Source organism: Nelumbo lutea, chromosome 7, assembly GCF_056320005.1.
Source record: "Nelumbo lutea isolate HS-2025 chromosome 7, American lotus-T2T, whole genome shotgun sequence".
Classification (NCBI taxonomy): domain Eukaryota; kingdom Viridiplantae; phylum Streptophyta; class Magnoliopsida; order Proteales; family Nelumbonaceae; genus Nelumbo; species Nelumbo lutea.
The window spans coordinates 31,296,866-31,314,530 of record NC_142690.1 but is presented as its reverse complement, the minus strand read 5'-3'; the positions used below and the strand labels follow the sequence as shown (position 1 = coordinate 31,314,530).

At 36.7% G+C, this 17,665-nt stretch overlaps 1 non-coding gene across 1 annotated transcript; it reads left to right on the top strand.

Moving 5' to 3' along the window:
- Window positions 1-17,096: 17,096 nt before the first annotated feature.
- LOC148845968 (signal recognition particle RNA) lies at window positions 17,097-17,400 on the top strand. The gene has a single exon (XR_016102753.1).
- Window positions 17,401-17,665: the final 265 nt, after the last annotated feature.

Genomic DNA, 17,665 nt, shown 5'->3' with positions numbered 1-17,665 from the left:
TAGCCATTGGGCTAAAGATCGGTTTGGCCAAAGCAAGGTTAGTCTTTAACAAGAGATCCAATATGTACTTACGCTGAGAGAGAAATAACCCTGTGGTGCCACAATAAGAATCAACACAAAGAAAATACAACGACCCCAAATCCTTTAGTGCAAACGTCTGAGATAAACTACTAATAAGTTGAGAAACATGAGCAGAAGAAGAACCAGTAATAATAATATCATCAACGTAAACAAGAATTTAAATGATAATCTACTCCTGACTGTAGATGAACAAAGAGGGGTCACACTGTGAACCACGAAAACCAAGGTCAATAAGCAGTTGCTCAAATGAGAGAACCAAGCCCGAGGAGCTTGTTTGAGTCCATAGAAGGCCTTGTCAAGTTTGCAAACATGATGAGAATAATTGCTGTCCTCAAAACCCTTTGGTTAACGCACATAAATGGTTTCAGAGATAAAATCATCAAGGAAGGAATTATGGATGTCCAACTGGCGAATGCCCCATCCACGGTAAACTGCAAGTGAAATAACCGTATGCACAGTTGAAGGTTTAACCACAAGACTGAAGGTCTCAATGAAGTCAACCCCTGGAACCTGAGTAAAGCCTTGCGCAACAAGACGAGGCTTGTAGTGGTCAATTGAACCATTAGGGTGCCATTTGATTTTAAACAGCAACTTAGATCCAACTACATTCATAGAAGTATCATAGGGAACCAGCTCCCAAGTACCATTTTGAATCAATGTGTGGAATTCAACAGCCAAGGCAGAGTGCCAATGAGGGGACATAGTAGCTTGTTTGTAAGAAGAGGGCTCCTCTTCATGAGAAGCAACATCATGAAGTAGAGCAAATGGAAGATGATGGCAAGTAGCAGATAAAGCTTGTGCTGATCTAGAGGTCATAGACCTTGTTGCCATGGAATGGGTGCACACAGGAGGTCCTACAGCAGGAGTGGTGTCGAGCAGCTCTTGAATAGGTCTGGTACGGAGAACTGGTAATACATCAGTACTGGTGGAAACTGCCTGTTCTGGTTTAGAGGAAGAAATAGCAAATTCCTCATTAGTAACAGATATAGATGGCAAAGAAGAAGGGGATACCTCAAGAGTAGGATCAATAGGAGCTAGACACGTGTCAGCATTAATGAGACCTAGGGAAGAGAGAGTAACACTAGTAGGAGTAGCAAAGATGGAGGGTGGCAATGAAGGTACCATTCTAGGAAAGGAATGTTCATCAAACACAACATGGCGAGCAATGATTTCTTTGTTGGTAGTGGGGTTGTAACAATAGTACCCTTTGTGATTGTTGTTGTAGCTAATAAATATACAAGGAGCAGATCGAAAATCCATCTTGTGAGAATTATAAGGACAAAGTAGAGGATAACACTTGCAACCAAACACCTTCAACATAGAATAATTAGGAGGTTTGTCAAACAACTTCTCATAAGGAGAGAGATTACCAAGATCTGGAGTCAGTGGTCTGTTGATAAAGAAGACTACAGTTTCAGGCTTTCAGTAGCATTGGCCAGAAGGACTAGGGGAGAGAGGAGGACGCCAGTAGAGACAATGTGGACTCAATAATGTGCCGATGTTTGCGTTCAGCATTACCATTCTGCTCATGCATATGGGGGCAATTGAGACGGTGAGTGATACTAGCATCATCAAGATAGCAAGAAAGAGAGCAAATTTTACCACCCCAATCACTCTGGAACATCTTAATTTTTGTAGAAAAAAGAATCTCAACATAATTATTAAATTTAAGAAAGGTATTAAACACATCCGACTTCCTCTCAAGTGGAAAAATCCAAGAAAGTTTTGAATATGGATCCATAAATAAGACATAATAACAAAAACCTTTATTGGACAAAATAGGGGCAGGTCCCCACACATTAAAAAATACGACCTCAAGAGGAGAAGAAAAAGTTGTATTCAAAAATAGTAAATTTAAACGATGGGCTTTTCCCAATTGACAAGCTTCACACACAAAAGAGCAATTAAGAGATCTAGAATAAGGTAAACCAAACTTAAAAATAATATCTTTCACAACTCTTAGAGAAACATGACCAAGTCGTTGATGCCATTCTGCCAATGAGGTTTTTTCGCCTACAAAAGCTACCGAGTTCTTTGTCTTGTGTTGAACTACTCCAGGAAACTGATAGAGTCCGTCTCTATTGGGTCCTCAGAGTAAAGCTCTACTCGTACGATCCTTCAAGACAAAGAAATTGGATGCAATTCAAATATCAAATTATTATCCTTGGTAAATTTACTTATAGAGAGCAAATTCTTAGTAAGAGAAGGAACATGAAAAATATTCTTCAAAGCAAACTGATTATGATTGCTAACTAGAGAAGCCAACCATGTACTATTTATAGCCAAATATGTTCCATTACCAATCTTGACTTGATCAGAACCTTGGTATTCAGTTCAAAGTTGTAAATTATCAGCATCCGGTGTCATATGATGAGTGGTGCCACTGTCCGGATACCAGATTAGATCAAACCCTAACCTAGACATAGAACCGTTATGAGAGACACCGCCGTGAAAAGCTATAGAATCTGCTGGATGCAAACTGCTCTCTCCTTGATATGAGAGATCAAACCGTTTGTAACACTTCAGTGCTCCATGGCCTGGTTTGTTACAAAGTTGACAGATAATGCTATTTCCTTTTCCACGGCGTTGTTCATGGCCTGAGGGTTGACCACTACGCCCCCTGCCTCTGCCATGGTTGTTGCCACCCCTATTTTGATTATAGGAGTTCTAAGAGGACTGAAAATTGTTTGTCACATTTTTATTAAGCATAACAACATTCGCATTAGGATTCTCACTAGAAAAATTATGTTATAAAAGCCTGGATTCATGACTCAAAAGTAACCCAAGAACATCACTAATGTTGAGTTGATTTGCATGATTGGTGATGGTTGTAATGAGGGATTCATACTCACTTCCCAAACCAAATAAAATATATAGAACCATATCTTCTTTTGCTATTGATTCTGAAGCTATAGAAAGCTTATCTGGAATGGTCTTGGCTTTCTAAATATAACCACTATTGAAGAGATTTTAGTACATTGGATCGAGAATGAGAAGAGAATGACCTTTCAAGAGCACTCCAGACTTTGGCAGTTATGGAAAGCCCAACAACTTGTGCCAGGACTCCCTCAGTTAGAGAAGCAACGAGCCAGCTTAGAACTAGTTGATCTAACTGTACCCAGGTAGAGAATTCTAGGTTTAGAATTTTCTTATTGTTATCATTAGGATCAGGTATCTCTTCTGAATGAGGCTTGGCCAATCCATCAATTAGCTCCACTAGCTTGTGAGCTCGAAGTACTATAAGCAATTGGGCCTTCTAGTGGAGAAAGTTGATGCCGTTAAGCTTGATTGTCAAGTAATGAGAGATGTTGGGAATTGAATTGATGCTCCTAGGTAGAGAAGAGGTTTGGGAAGGAGATGAGCTTGAGCTTATTGCTTCAGATGCAATGGAGGTGTTGTAAGCCATGGCTTTGATACCAAGTTAAGAAAATAATATGAAGAAGGTGGTCTCAAAAGAATGGGTCAAATTTCATTAATTTGAGAGTATGTACAAAGCTGAATATATACAAGAGCAATAGAGAATAATTAGAAATAATTACAAGTATAGAAATAGAAAAATAAGGAAGGAGCTTCAATGGGAAACTTCCTAAGAGGAGAGTTTCCTTTTTGCCTTGATTGGTTTCTTTTTGGTAAGAATCCTTTGTATAGTAGCTAGTCCATCTTTAGCAGGAAGACTAGAGTCTTCTTTGGTAGGAGACCTAGAGCTCTCTTTGGTAAGAGATCTAGAGCTCTCTTTATCAGAAAGGCTAGAGTTGCTTTTGGTAAGAGAATGAGGGCTAGGGTTGGCCGATTCCTCAGTAGTCTCATATTCAGTCATCAGCATTATATCAGTGATCTTCTTCAATGCCCTCACATGACAACTGCCAAACCTATCTCCTCTCCGATGGCCATCAATACTAAACTCTCCAAATATAGTGGTCAACCTCTCTTTGATCCCATTAAGTACAGAAGTATTGTGGGGCCCTACACTATGTTGCCATCATCTATCTTGACATTTCCATTGCTGTTAGCAAGACTTCTCAGTTCCTACAGTCACCATTGATGAACATTGATCTACGGTTAAGCGGATACTCCGCTATCTCAAAATACTGTCACTCATGGGTTGTATTTCTTTTGGGGGCCGTCCTCCTTCTCTATTCAGCATACACTAATGTAGATTGGGTTGGCTGTCTGGATGATTGCTAGTGGTGGCTATGTTATTTACCTAGGTCAGAACTTAATAGCTTGAAGCTCTCGTAAACAAGCTACAATAGCACGATCTAACACTGAATCTGAGTTTCGTGCATGCACCACTATTGCCACTGAAGTGCTTTGGATAACCTCTCTTCTTCGAGCTCGACATTTCCCTATCTGAACCTCCCACAATCTGGTGTGATAACATTAGTACAACCTACCTTGTCGCAAATCCGGCATTTCGAGCTCACACTCACCACATTGAAGTGGACTTTCATTTTCTTTGCGATCTAATGCTCATTCATCGGCTTTGCATTCAGTTCATCTCATCTGGTAACCAGATTGCCGGCCTATATATTAACTAATTAAGCCACTTGGTGGTGACTGTTTTCTCTCTCTTCGTGTCAAGCTCCATGTATGCAGCTTGAGGGGGCGTATTGGAGGTTATCTCCATGTACATGTGTACACATCTGCTGGTTGTGATGTTTAGCACTTATGTTGTTAGACGCCTATTCGAACTGCACTTATCATCTTGTAATCTCCCACTACACTTATCTCTTATCCTTGTAGTCTCCTATAGTACTGGTTGTGATCTCCTTGTGTATGTACAACACTAGTATTAATCATGGGTCCCCATTCTTTCCAAACCACCTAGTATCCTAACTCTACTAGCTGGAAGACCCCCACCTCTTTGGATCGTGCAGTTGATCTGATCATAGTTTTAAACTGTACCAATTAACCCAAAACAACTCCACTCTGTTTATCTTAAGTTGTCAAGTTACCAGAGTTTTTCTACTTGGAGAGATGGTGCAGTTGATCAGATCTGTAGTTTTAAGCTGCACCAATTAACCCAAAACCTCTCTACTCTTGTTTATCGTAAATTGTGAAGTTACCAGAGTCAACCTAGTAATTGAGTTAGTTCGACTTCACTCAATGGTTTCCAAATGGAGTAAGAGATGATTCTAATTTACAGTCACTAAAGAGGGCAAATCAAACTATGGGCAACATATTAAGTTTCCATTATTGGGTATACATAAGCTCTATATAGAATTATGAAATGGGTTCTTCTGCTTCAAAAAACCAGGCATTCAAGGAGATGGGATTTTCTGAAAGAGAAAACTGTGTGAGCACTCTGAGAGCACAGCATTCAGCCACATGTTAGCTTTTAGGTTGAATGGTTCTTTGAGTTTGTATCAGAGTTACTTTGACCAAGTGGTCTAACTAGTGTTTGATTCTCATCACCCCCATTATAATTAATTAAGTTTCAGCACAAGGTATAGGTGGGCCTGTGCTGTCCACACTTCAAGTCCAATGGACTTTCGTGTGAAATGACATATTAGAGAATAAAACCTATTCAAGGACCTCACTTAACGACTTACGCTTTTAAATTGAATGTTTATTTAAGAATAAACATCTCTCCATGAATTTAACATGCATGTATATATTGGAGATATTTTCAGTGAACAGCTAAATGCTATATTCCCAGAGTATTTTCCATGGATTTTGTTTCCAGGAGATCAGTTTCAAATAATTCTACCTTTATTGAATGGTCGGACACAGACCAAGACTAATCATAACTCGTAAGAAGATTGGGTGTAAGCCAAACACAAAGATTTCTTTCTTGGACCCGTTATTGACCAATATTATTAAGCCAACCTGGAAAAGAAATCATTATTCCTTGGGTGGCAGGTCAGTCAACAGTCGTTGAATCGTCTTAATCAAATGGATTAATCCTGATAAAAAAAATACAAAATTATAAAAATTTTATAAAAGCTAAATATATCTATAATATTATATATTCATTATATTAAATAAAAATAAACCATATTTATTATTATTAATGAACAAATTAAATAAAAATATAACAAATAGCTGGTGATTGGGTCAAATGGTTCAGGTTGATGGATTGACCGGCTTAACAATCTGGTTTGACCGTTCTGTTTATGATTGTGTATAATAAAACCTCTCGGCATGCAGGGAAAAGCGCATGCTAAGACATGTATAATAAAGAAGTTTATTCCTTAACCACAAAAGCAAAGGACATTGGCTTGAGAGAATTTCAAGTTTCAGCTAGCCCACTTCATTGCAGTGCAGCAATCAATTATATTTACATCAAAAGCATAGTTTTAAAAAACTATTTGAAAATGGAATTGTTCTGGTTACTGGTTTTTGGGTCATTGGTTTGATCGTTCAATTCAAATGGATGATTCGTTCTGACAATAAAAATTAAAAATAAAAAAAGCCAAAATTATTAAATGGGTCAATAATTTGGTTGCTCAGGTCAATGGGTCATTAATTGATTCAATGATTTTTAACCAATGACCGGATTTAAAGTAAAACAGAATTGATTGCCTAGACGATTTCCAGGCCAAACGGTCTGACCATCCGGATCAACAACGATTTGAGAACCATGCCCAAGAATGATCAAAAGAAATGATATCAGAATAGAAAGCAAATATGTTGTTCATGCCCTTTCACAAATTCATCAAAAGTAACTTGTCTTTTTATTTTATTTTTTACTGTAATTTATCACAAAAACGTTCTTTTCGGTAAAGGTTATGCAAAAACCATAAACAAACAGAGAAACGTTAAGTTTGTAATAAAAGAGTGTCTTTAGCTTCTGTTCCCATTATTACTTCAAGAATCTTTTTCCACATTTGACACAAACATTATTAGTCAAAAGAAAAAAAAAAAAAGCAAAGACTAGATATCAATGTTTATGAGAAAATACATGCACTACATGATGGGAAAGGAATCTTCTTGATTTGATTTGAAGGATCATTCAATTCATTCAAAGGCTGCTAAGCCTTGCGAGTGAGAGATCTCTTTCGATTAGAAGCAGTGGGGAAGGTATTCAGGACCTGTTCTGAAATGGTCGGAGACAAATTAATATTAATATTAAAAGAAGTCGCAGATCGATTGATGGGAAGTGGATTAATTTTATGCAACAAAATGTGTAGACATGTTGATCGATAGGTTCCAACACAGGACGGCGTCACACAAACAAGATGTTTCAATTGATATTTCCATTTGACAGAGAGAGGAAACAAATTGAATAGAATATCAGGATGGTTGTCATACTGACGTGAGGCCAAGAGGCCAAGGCATGTATTGTCATTATATAGTAAAGATCGATGATTGATAGTTTAACTAGAGCTACACATCAGGTTGGACTGTGCTTAAATATTAAATAATGTATTGTTAATACAATAATGTTACAAAATGTTAAAACAGTTTCTACTAAAGCGTTAGATGAGGATTTAAACTTATATAACATTAAGGAAGTGTTCGGTACCATGGTTAATGGCAATTGATGCTGCTCGAAATTGTCTGCTTCCTTTGTTGGAGAATAGTTCGGATGACGAGTGTGTATTGAGATCAGTGGATTAATCACTAAGATGGATAGGATTAGAGTGTATATCTGGGGGTTGGGATTTAGACCAGGGGAAAGTATTCCGATGCTTAAGTTAGTTGAGTTGAAGTGAGTAAGAGAGAAGGAGAGTATTGAGAGCTAGAACAGAGAGCATTTACACTTAATTATGCGTACCTTGTGAAAGAGTGTTGAGGTCCTTTTATAGACGTCAGGATTCAAGTTTTGTGTCTGGGATATCCGGGCATGCCGAGCCTTATCAGTTTGCTATCTTTGGAGTGCATTCATTCCACATTGGTGATGATTCTCATCCAATCTCTCCGAGTCATGCGAGAGCTGGGGTCGTCCATGCCAAGTAGAAAACATGTCATCGCCTAACTCGAGACCAACTGGTGCACTACCCCAGATAAGGGTGATCTGCCACATAGGTTTGTAGCTTGGTACCCCAGATGTCAGCTAGCTAATCAAGTCTTCGGCTACCAAGGTCGGAGTCAAGATGGTCTCCAAGGTCCTCGGATAGATCTCTCGAGGTGGTGTGTGCCATCCTATCGGGGGGCGATCTACTATCTTCTCCAAGTCAAGATGTAAGTTGGGCAGGTTGGTTTAGGTCATCTCGGACCTAGCTGACCTACTCCACACAGTGCGGACGTGTCACCAAACGGTTCATGCTTACCACGTGTCTCTTCGTGGTTGAGCAACCACATCACCCTCCATCAGCAACGTTTGAGTCTTGTTTTAGAAATCGGGGAAGTGGTCAGGTTGTAAACATAACCCGATCGATGCACATTTGTTTATTGTTGGAAATTAGGCATCAATGGGACACCAAAAGTGAAAAGGCCCCTAAGAGAAAGAAACCTCAAAAGGTTGTGCCTATCAAAAGTCACAAAGTGAAAGATTGTATAATTGGTTCGTGGCTCTACTTGAATTGACCCAACTAGGGCTTTGGTTACTTGAGGATAAAATGCCTACATCATGCACGCTAGTTGGTGGTGTTTCTTCAAGAAATGACTAAAGTTCTATAATTAAATTAGATGATGTTTTGTTCCATGGTTATTTCTACTTCAAATGAATTTAAATGTCAATTTTCAATTTGGTTAGCACTACGGGGTGGCAAATGAGTGGGTTGGGTTCAGTTGGATAAGGGTTGAATACCAACTCACCCACATCACCAATCCTTGTTGAAGGATCATATCCCACCCTAACTCTAACCCACCCATATTGACCCTTAGGCCTTAACCACCCTCACCCAAGCTAACCCATTTACCCTCGCTTATAAATACAAAAATGGCTGAGTTGGGACGGTTTGTAAACCCAAAATAATAAACTTTAAGAACTGCCACGTGACAAAAATGAGTCAGGTCAACCCGTATACCCAAAAATGCAAAAATTGTAGATAAATGCAAAAAGTAGTAGAAAATTTGTAGAAAATGCAAAAAAAAACAAAAAATTGTAGAAAATTACTAAAAAAAATATACAAAAAACAGAACTTTTGTAGAAAAATAAAAAAATATGCAAAAAAACCAGAAATTGTAGGAAATACATGAAAAACACCAAAAAAAAAATTATGCAAAAAAGCACCAAAAATTGTAGTGTAGAAAAATACCAAAAAAATACAGAAAATGCAGAAAATAACAAAATGCAAAAAATGCATAACTTTTATAAAAGTGCTTTTGTAAAGTGATTTTGTAAAAGTACTTTTATGAAAGTACTTCTATAAAAGCACTTCTGTAAAAGTGCTTTCATAAAAGTACTTTCATAAAAGCACTTTTATAAAATGTGGTTTTATAAAAGGTGGTTTTATGCTTTCATAAAAGTGTTTTCATAAAAGTACTTAATAAATGTGCTTTCATGTAAAAGTACTTTTGTAAAAGTGCTTTCATAAAGTACTTTTATAAAAGTGCTTTCGTGTAAAAGTATTTTTTGTAAAAGTGATTTCATAAAAGTCCTTTTCATAAAATTATTTTATAAAATTGCTTTTGTATAAAATTGCATGTAAACACAAAAGTTAATAAAATCTATTTTATTTTGCTTTTAATTTCAAGATGAAATGTGGCTTTGTGGTTTTGAACTATGATGAGATGTGAGCACGTTAAGAGGTTTGAGTTTGAATCATTGCAACCTCTTCTTTTGGAGAATTGGCGAGCATAGATAGAGTTGACTTGGACTCAATCCATCTTGACCCGTGCAACCCAACCCATTCTAACCCTAATAGGTACCTTCGACCCAACCCACCCTGACCCTTTTCCACTGACCCTAATGGGTTACTCAACCCATATTGACCCACCAATAGATTCGGTGAATTGGGTGGATCAAATGGGTTGGGGTCAAGATTGCAGCCCTAGTTAGCACTAGTTATTTGATTTAAAACATGAGTCCTAAAACATTTCTATTCATAAAAGGTTTATACAAGAAACATAAACCAGGGGGTGTTGGAGGAACATCAAATTCGCGTTTCCTCCATTAGCTACCCATTTGAAAAAATGGTACAATGATCTCTGGCTCTTATTTGGTGATGTTGCTTTGAATTAGTGACTTGGATGAGCTAAGAACTTCCAGCGACCTGCAAGCACAAGGATGACCAGAGGCCCCAGTGTGGATCCTCGAGTAAAGATTCTCTGCCATTCAAGTCAGTGACCTTAAGGGTGGTTGGCTAGGTCAAGATAAGATGAGCGTGGTGAGGTATGGGCTTAAGACAGCAAGGGAGCTTAGAGTGTCAGACTAATCTAATAAGCACTTATGAACGCTTGGTGAAAAAGCACTTATTTTAAATAGGGATAGCATAGGTATTTTTAAAATGATGTGATTGGTTGAGATAGGCCAGAAAGGAAATAAAAACTTACTGAATAAGCACTTACAAATAAACCCAAAATTTGGACTTCTCAAAAAAGTGCTTATTGATGTGATTCCTGCCCAATTAATCACTCCTAAACTTAGCCCAAGTATGTGACACTTAATGGGCTTAAGTGTAGGCCCAACACCCTATGGCCAACCACACACCTATGAGGTGAATACCCAAACTTGAACTCCTATGTAGGTGGAAACACTAAATTCAGTTGCATAGGTTTGGAATTCCTAACGTATTTGGAATTCATATTAGAATGTTTGATGTGTTTTATAAGGTAACTAAGAGTCTTAATGAAAAAGGTTTCCTATTAATTTCTAACTGGCGGGGACCCGTGCAATGCACGGGCTTTATAAATTGGGTTGGCCTCGAGCTGAGTATGAACTGAGGACAACTTATTAATAGACAATGTCTAGGCCCAAGTCCAAGCCCAGCCCTAAAGTAAAGTCTTAAAAAATGTTAAGTGATTATTAATTATAAATGTCTAGATTTTTCCTCCATAGATAGAACAAACACACTCCAGATCATCGTAATTCATCTTGGTCGACGAGGACCCTTTACCAAAATAGGAGATATGTGATATTATTATCGGGATGCGATTTACAAATGATCAAAGACAAATGAGTAGTTCAGAATTGATAATAGGTCTATATACAACCGTTGGATTAGAATTTTATGCTTCAATACTTGATGCATGCATATCAGATCTATTATTTGTTCCAAATTGTTTAAAAACCTGATAGAATTTTTAAAACAGTAATTAGAAATTACATTAAATTTAAAGCTATTAGTAAAAGGAGTGTTAATCACTACATGGGAAAATATTTTTAGATATCATATCCATGGTTTTTAAAACCGACCCTGTGATTGAACCGGTCAGGGGTCTGGTTATTGGGTCGAACGGTCCGATCGTTCGAATCAAATGCTCGGCCCATTTTGACAGAAAATTAAAAAATTTTCAAAAAAATAAAAAACGATCAAAACTGTTCAAATGGCTCGAACAATTAACTGCCTAGTTCAGCAGTTCACTGACCAAAATCAACTGTTTGGGGGAAAATGAAACCACTCAGGTAACCGATTCCGGTTTTTCTAGTCCGGTCCAATTTTGAAAACCATGATCATATCTCTTCCATATCATAGTTGAACCCATCTATGAAATATCAATTATCATAGTTTGATCAAAGTTTGATCTTTATGGCTCTTCATCGTCCACTGACCCCAGTAATAGCAAGTAGCATGGAATAAAAACCACCCCCTATTTCATGTCATCTAGGTGATCCAAAAAAGAATCATTTAAAACCCGAGTACATTGTCTTCATTCCTCACTTGGAAATTCATAACGGGTTACTACATCGTAATTCATATCGTCGTCCTCACTCAGAATTCAGAAATAAACTCAATTTCAAAACAGGTGATCATTCTGTCTATGTATCCTATCAGAAGAAAGAAGAGGAGGAGAGAGCAATGGAGAAAGAGAAAATTAGAAAGAAAAAAAAAAAAAACTAATTTCATTTATTTTAAATGATATTTGTCAAGTTGGAAAAAGATATTTGTCATTCCCAACTTGTTTAAATGTGTTTTAATCTGGACTTTGGTGTCAGCCTTGGTGAAAAGATAGATAAGCTAATCTTGTTTGGAATAATCATTTGATTCCTGTTTTTAAGAAATAAAATCACGTTTGACAACCAATTTCTTGGAATCAATTCTCGAATTGATCGATGAACAAAACTATGCCAATTCTAATAAATATAAATTCAAATGGAATTACATCGCACTCTATAACACTTAAATCGTTATCAAATACATATAGAAAAAAGGAGAATAGTTTATGTATTCACACATGTTCATTTCAAAAATAAAACGATACATATGATTAATAAAAAAATGCCCAATATGTAATGATCATGCAACACCTGCATTTAGTGATTGCAAAAATTTGATCCCTCCTTATAGTCTAGTTTTGTTGCCCAACAATATATAGGATTATTTTGTTAAAGAAACTATGAAAATACAAAATTTTTCATTGCCAGTGCCTCCATGCAATGCACACGAGCAGCTCACCAAGTGGAAATATGTTGTAGGTGGTGTAAGGTTGTTCTAGTGTTGATTTTATAAAGCAAATGATATATGGTGTAGGACCAAAAATGAATTAAAAACTTGTCTATCATTCGAAGTGAAACCCAAGTTTTACAATATTAAACATTGGACTTGTTTAGATTGGCGAGGGGGGGACTATTAAGTTGCATGATGTAAGGACAGATTGGGTATTTTGAACAATTTGGACTTGTTCAGATTATACTTTTCTATTGTTGATATATATATATATATATATATTTTGCAATAATTACATGTAAATGTTTTATCTTTGGCCTCGTTGTATATATGTTGTCATATTATAAAACATGTTTAAGGAATAAGTAAGTTTACAATTATAATCAAATAATTTAATTTATAACTTTACAATTTCAATAGAGTACAAGAGATGCTCTATAGTTGTAATCTCAATTCTAGCGCCACTTAGTGCTTTATTTGGTTCTAGATTTTGGTTTGTGTAAGAAGACTTTGATTTTTAGACAACCTATCAATGAAAAACAAAGTTAAAATAAGTATATACACATGTGCTAATCAAGATTGCATATGCAAAAGTATATATACTAACCAAAATTGTAAAGCTCTTGCTTTTCAGTATGAACATATTAACTATTATTTTGAGCATACTCTTGTTGAAAATGTATTTTTCCTATTATAAAACTATGTTAAATAAATATATAGAAGAAATTTTAAATAATTCCTACATATTATTAGAGAATTTGTAGCAATGTACCTTTGTATTATTTGTGAAAAACTTTTGTTGCATGGATGATTGGGTTAGAATCCATTTGATTGGCAATAGTCTTGCATTCACTTTTGACAAAACCGCCCCAAGCTAAAAAAAACTATAATTATCTAATTATTGTTTATATTATTATCTAATTATATAAATATATAATAGTTATTATAAATATTGTTAATAACTAGATTTTGAATCGTTCAAATGGTTTTGACCGTTTTTAATTTTTTTTATTTTTTTGTCAGAACAGATTAACTATTCGACCCGATAACCAAACCCCTGATTGGTTCGGTTTTAAAAACCATGATGTTCTGTCATTCGAGCGTGTGACTCATACTACGCGAAAATGGAACCATTCTGGCCACCAGTTTTCAGGTTGACGGTTCGACTGTCCAGTTCAAACGGACAACCTATTCTGACAACAAAAATTTTAAAAATAAAAAAAATAAAAATGGCCAAAAAACCATTGAACGGGTCAATGAGTTGATGGTTCAACCACTCGGATCAATGGGTCATCGACCGATTCAACGGTTTTTGGCCAAGGACCGGGATTGGGGTAAAATGGAACTAGTTGCCTAGACGGTTCCCAATTAAAAAAAAAAAAACGGACGACCCGTTTTGACAATAAAAATTACAGGCAAAAAATTGAGTGTATGAGGTCCATTAAGTAGTACCATACGTGTTATGTCATTCGAGCGTGTAACTCATATGACCTGAAAATAGAATTATTTTGGCCACCGGTTTTTGGGTCGATGGTTCAATTGTTCGATTCGAACGGATGGCCCGTTTTGACAACAAAAATTAAAAAAATAAAAAAATGACCAAAAACCATTGAACGGGTCAGTGGTTCGACCGCCCGAGTAAATGGAATCTACCCGTGTGAGTAGATTCCCACGTGAGAGAAACCCATTCCCTATTAATTATATAAATATTGTTAGATAATTAGATATATATATAATTATCTAATTATAAAAATATATAATAGTTATTATAAATATTGTTAATTCCATTTCCTCTTAATTATATAAGCATTGTTTATATGAGTATCTAATTATATAAATATATAATACTTATTATAAATATTGTTAATAACTAGATATTGAACCGTTCGAACGATTTTGACCATTTTTTTATTTATTTTCATTTTTTGTTAGAACAAGCCGACTGTTCGACCTAGTAACCGGACCCCTAATCGATTCGATCTCTGAGTCGGTTTTAAAAACCATGATGTTATGTCATTCAAGTGTGTGAATCATACGACCCAAAAATGGAACCGTTCTGACCACCGATTTTCGGGTCGACGATGTGACCGTCCGGTTCGAATAGACGGCCCATTCCGACAACAAAAATTAGAAATATAAAAAATGGCCAAAAACCATTGAATGAGTCAATGGGTTGATGGTTCGACCACTCAGGTCAATGGGTCATTGATCGATTCAACGGTTTTTGGCCAAGGACCGGGATTGGGGTAAAATGGAATTGGTTGCTTGGACGGTTCTCAATTAAAAAAATAAGAAAATGGACTACCTGTTCTAACAACAAAATTACATGCAAAAAAATTGAGTGTGTGAGGTCCATTAAGCAATATCATACGTGTTATGTCATTCGAGCGTGTGACTCATACGACTTGAAAGCGGAATCGTTTTGGCCACCAGTTTTCAATCGACGGTTTAACTGTTCAATTCAAATGGATGGCCCATTTTGACAACAAAAATTAAAAAAAAAAAAACCAAAAACCATTGAATAGGCCAATGGTTCATTGACCGATTCAACGATTTTTTGCCAGGGACCGAGATTAGGATTAAATGAAATCAGTTACCTGGATTATTCCCAATTAAAAAAATAAAAAATGGCCAAAAATCATTTTACAAGTGAACGAATCAATGGTTCGACTGCCTAGCTCAATGAATCATTAACTAATTCAATGATTTTTAACCAAAGATTTCATTCCAGCCCCTACAGGGCCCCTCGCTAGTGAGATCATTAAAAAACATATTATTCACCAATCAATAATAATTATTGAACTAATCCATCTATTTCATCTAACTTCTTATTGACCATTTTTTCTTTAGACATGTTCACTGCAATAGCTATGATACTTGCAATTTAAAAATATATTATACTTTGTTATGATAGAAACAAATTATTTATTAATTTATAGAAAAGTATAATTTGGTGGAGAAATTTTCATAGCAACTACAGATGAAGCTTGTAAAATAAGTTGTTGTAGAGGAACAAAGTCGATTTTGTTTTCTAGATGTTTGATGCAATCTTCTCTTTCCTCGTCAACTTGTGAATTTTTGTTTACAGTCATTTGGTATTGATTATTTACGATTCTACAACTTTCAGGATTTGGATTTATTTTTTAATTGATATAAAATATATAGAGTGCTTCTTTATAATGGGCTCGAAGTGATGTATATCATTGTTGAAAATTGTTGCTTGCATTTCATTTCCCTACGTAGATATAAGAAAGAAGAAAGTGTATAAGAAATAAGGAGTCCGCGTTCTCTGCACAGACGCGTGAACCTGCGAATGAGAAAACGACATGTCGACCAGCTAATGTTAATGCCCGTTTGAGCGTTAACGTAGTCTGGTCAGTTTAAACGGACGGTTTACCCAGACATGAACTGGTTCGTGCAGATACGAACCGGTTTGGAACACAGACAAAAGGGTCTCATTTCTTCGATTTTGTTTCCCTTGGAGAGCTCCTTCCACTGAACCCTACCTTTCCTCCATCGGCGGCAATAGAGTTCTGGCGGTTGATCGACAATGACAATGAGACCTCCGGCAGCAATGTGTTCTTCTCTCTTCTTCTTTTCCTCCTCCTCTTCTTCTTCTCCTCTTTTCATCGTCTTCTCTGAAGGTAGGCGGTGATGCCCAGCCTTTTAACTCTTCTCTTCTTCTTTTTTGTTTAATTTCATCTTCGATTTTGTTGTTCTAATGCAAGCTTACCGATAAAACTCTGTAGTAAGATCTTTTTCGTTTTTGTTGTTTGCTGTTCCCGTCTGTAGGAAATCTCAATTTGTTGTTCCTGTCTGTAGAAAATCTCATTTCGAAAATTTCAACAAATTCAACAAATCCCTAATCTCTAAGTGCTTTGTTTTCTGATCTCGTTAAACCCTAAAATTTCCTACGGATAAGCAATTGCTGCATCTACCATATGTCATATGATGCTTAGATATTCAGTCTGATTACTTTGATTCTTCAGAAATCGAGCTTGTTCTCCGCGACACTCATAAAGGTCTGTTATATATATATATATATATAGTTTTTTGAATTTTATTTTATTATTTCGTATATAAACAATTGTATACATCAAATATAAAACAAATTTTTTATTTTTTATAATTTTTATCTATTTTGATAATTTATTTTAAAATTTTCATTATTTTTTATTCAAAATTTTTAAAAAAGATACCTCTCATTGATTGTCTTGGCCAATGACCCAGTCTGGTCCAAGTATTTGCCCGCAGCACGACATGGCATGACCTGAGCTTGCCTGGGCCCATGCCTTGGGCCATCTAGGCCAGACCATTGAAGTATTCCAGAGGAAGCAAGCACGGGCTGGCTTGACCCGCCAAAAGCACATATTGTGTTGAATTGGCCCAACATGGCCTGATTTACACCTCTAATTTCATGCACGTATTTATGAAAATCAAACATACCCTGAAATTATTATTGCTATATGAAAATTTCACGTGCAATAGACATACATCTTAGCGAAATCAAGAAAGTCCCACATCGATCAGATACATAAACTGGAGTTAGTTATCTATTCTTTTGCAAGTAGGCACGTCGCTAAGCTCGGTAACGTGAGCTTGTAACCCAAGCGCATTAAAGTGGTCGGACATTGGCTCGGTTCTGACAGGCGGGATCTTGTAGAGTAATTCGCCGGCACGCCCGTCCCAAGTGGGGAGTTGAGTCATGGGGCTTGAGCGTAGGCTGAGGCTTCTTGGTCCTTAGAGCAGAGGGCACCGCGTCAGGCTGGCTTCACAGAGCCAGCGACAACCTCCCGCTCCCATCGGTGGAAAGATAACAAGTCGGTCCTCCGCTGCTCCACTCATCGCCCATGGAATTGATCTCAATCGAACGACCACTTTTTGCCCTAATTACCATCATCTCCACCACTCCGTCCAGCTTCCTCTCTAAGGTCAGAGTTTCTCAACTTTTTGCGTTGTAGATTTAGATTAAGTTGTCCTAGCTTGTTTCATTCCTTTCCCTCGTTCAAAATCAATCTATTTTTGCATTACCTTCTGTTCTGCATTCTCAAACCGCAGAAAACTGCATTGGCAGCATCCTCCTCTGGGAAAATTGGAATAATCCCTTTGTTAGGTCTGCCAATTAATCCTCAATCGCTGACAATTCA